Consider the following 3,255-nt stretch of genomic DNA (forward strand, 5'->3'; position numbering starts at 1 on the left):
TCCAAGAACCCAAGACTCTTCCAGGGCTTCTTGTCTGGGGGTTGGACGAGGATTTGTAGCAATCAGTTATGCCCCCAAATTCCTTGTTTTCTGTATGTTATGGGGATGGTAGGTGGTGGTGGTGGGCAGCTATCTGCCTGAGGTCCCTTGTGGCACATGGGAGAGTTGTAGGAGGAAACAGGAGAGGCAGAGGTCCAGGCTTCCATTTATATTCTTGCCTGTTTCATGACTGTGAGTAGCAGGTGGCTCTGTACAAATGCAATGATTTCCTAATTAGGCATTCTCTCTCTATCTCTTGCTACACACTTTATTCTCTGGCTTAAAATTTTCTGATAGCTTCTCATTGGTAATAAGAAAATAGCCTTCTTGGCAAGACACATAAGGACTTTTTATTAGGTTCCACCTTCGTCTTTCGCCCTCATGTGCATCTTAGTCCCAAGACATACTCTCTGTTTCTTCCAGGCTTCTTAAAATTCTATCAACACAGGAGGCTCTTTCACAGCTCTTTGCAAAAGTGCATGTTTTTCCATTTTATGGAAGTTCTTCCTGTCTTTTTGCCTTTCAGAATATGCCCACTTATTTCTCAAGATCCAACTATAAATATTGTAGATTTCCTGGTTCCCTACAACTTGTTTTTGTTCCTCTGTACAGGTGCCCACTGTCCATCTCCCTTTATTATAATGTTTTTATACTATATTTATTATTAGTTTAAGCTTCTGTCTTCCTTGACAGAAACTGAATGATTCAAGGACAGAGGTTTCATTTATCTTTTTAAGTCTTCACACTATCTCTTTCTCAACCTGCATCCTGGTTCCTATAGTAGAAGCTCATTGCATGCGTTTAGAAAAAATAAAACAAACAGAAAAAACAGGGTCAGGGAGAAGAATGGCTTAAACCACCTTTTGTCCCCTTCTCCCTGTTCTACTGCTTTTAGTTTTTGCATTTCTTCAATTTAAGTCTGTCAGGCTGGTCTTTGTTAATAGACATGGAATATGCCCCCACAATGTTCTTATGCCACATAAATTTAGAAATAATTGTAGCTCACTTTTTTAATATACACTACCTTCGTTTGTCAGAATTGACAGTTATAAGTAATTCTATAAAAACATGTGAATGAGATTTTTAAGTAAAATCTCATTTTTAAATAAAAGAGAAAATCTTATTTCACAGACTTTTCATTTTGCTTTGGCAGACGGCATGCTATACTCAAACTCACAATCTCTATAGCAAAATGGATTGTTCTTCTAAGTGAAAATTGGAACTGTATAGGCAGTGAGGGTCTATATCCCTCTTGGGACCTTGAAAAGAGATTTGATTCTTATGAGATGAAAATGGCAAAGTCTAGAGAGAATCATACATTATTTTCATGTAATTTACTTCTTTGGGAAATGAAAAGCCCAACAACTACTGAAGAATTTGCTCGTATTTGAACTGTAATTATCTGGACAGCATTGTATTAGTAAAGATTTTCAACATGTTGTTACCATGCAAAATTTGAAAGAGTTTAAATATGGAAACAGGCCTCATTTTATGAAGTTTTTGAGGAAAAACATGCAAGAGAAATTATGAAATGATGAAGACAACTTACTTTATTTTGTAGTTTAAAAGTTTCTGGAAAATTTAATACTTATGAGGAAACTGAACTATGCAGCAGGTGAGGTACTAAATACTCTGCATGGTATCTATTTATTTGTCTGTTTATCATTAATTAGGAAGGTATTATTCCCACGCTATACTTTAGGAAATGGGTCCTTGGAGAAAGTGAGTAACTTGATTAGTCATATAGTGCTTATGGAACCAAGATTCAAAGGCATTTTATATGTTTAAGAAAGCCTGCTCTTAAACATTATATTATAAATTATAGACTATTGGTAGTGAGTTACTAGTAAGAATGGTATGGAATGGGGAGAAATGGTTAATGAGTTCTGAATATCTATGAGATACATCATGTTTTTAAAAAGACAGATCACCTATCATTTTAACTCTTAGAGGTTTTAGTGTGTCTAAAAATACCAACAAGATTAAGGCATAAGAGACTTCCTGGGGATTAGGACTGACTGAAATTAAAGACCAAATGCTTTCAACGACTTCTTCTAATCAAAGATGAATCCTCAGGAAATGCCTTATATCCTCATTATCATTGTTTAATGAAAGTTCCAAAACTGCATCTAATCAACTATCTCCTTAACCTTTTGTTAATTGTTAATCATGACTCCTTAGCAGAAATAGCCTTTCTCTGTGATTTATAATCCATATACTCCTCCTATTCCTAAACACGTGTTCATGGGGGAAAATTGTTTAATCCTAAAACACCTTACAAAGTGTGTATGTCAATTTATTCTTTAACTGTGAAATATGACAATATTTTATTTGTTACGATTGCATTTTTTAAAAAGTGCAATTTAAACTCTGCCTACCTCTATGCTCTAAATGACATCCTTGTGTACTACAATGACTGTCAATTTTTAAGTCATTTTGAATATAAATTGCTTTCAATATATGATCCTCTTTTTGTACAATTAAAGAACTAAATGAGGGCCACAAAGGCAATGTACTTTGGGAAATGAAAATCCTGACAACTACTGAAGAATTTGCTCTTATTTGAACACCAAAACTTTCATATATAAGGAATGGGATTGATTTATTTGCAGATGGCAGGATATCAGATTTTGCTTTCCAACTCTTAGCAGCTCAATTTCCTTTTAGCGCTTTAAAATGCAATGGTATCTTTAAGTTGTTTCCTTTGAAACTTGTCTTTTTGTAAGAAATGCTAACACAAGCCAAGTTGTATACATATATAGTATGTATATTATAAGGATATTAGAGGCTCCTATATATATATATATATATATTTTTTTTTTTTTAATGTAGTTTGTAATTCCTGCCACTGAATTCTGGGAGTAGATAAATAATGAGGCAAAGCTCAGGAAATGTCAGAGGAAGGTGCATCCTGGGAGTGTGTTAGTCCATCACTTTCAGGAAGGGACAATCTAGTCCTCTGTCAAGTTGGTCTGTTTAGGCCTTTGCAATGTGGCAAGCTTCCTCCGATTCATGTCTCTGTAAGTAGTTATAGCTCAAATAGGAGTGGCTCTCCTAGGTTTCAAACTCCGCTTCTAGGAAAATGTTTCCATCATTCACCATTTCCTACAATTGTTATACCTCAAGCTGAAAAAGCTGTGCCTAGCTGGGAAAAGGCAGGATTCTGGAACTCTCCTTTTCCTGTCTATCACCTGAATGAAAGCCAGAGGGAGGGGA

Source organism: Sciurus carolinensis, chromosome 3 (genome assembly GCF_902686445.1).
Source record: "Sciurus carolinensis chromosome 3, mSciCar1.2, whole genome shotgun sequence".
In the NCBI taxonomy this organism is placed as follows: Eukaryota; Metazoa; Chordata; class Mammalia; order Rodentia; family Sciuridae; genus Sciurus; species Sciurus carolinensis.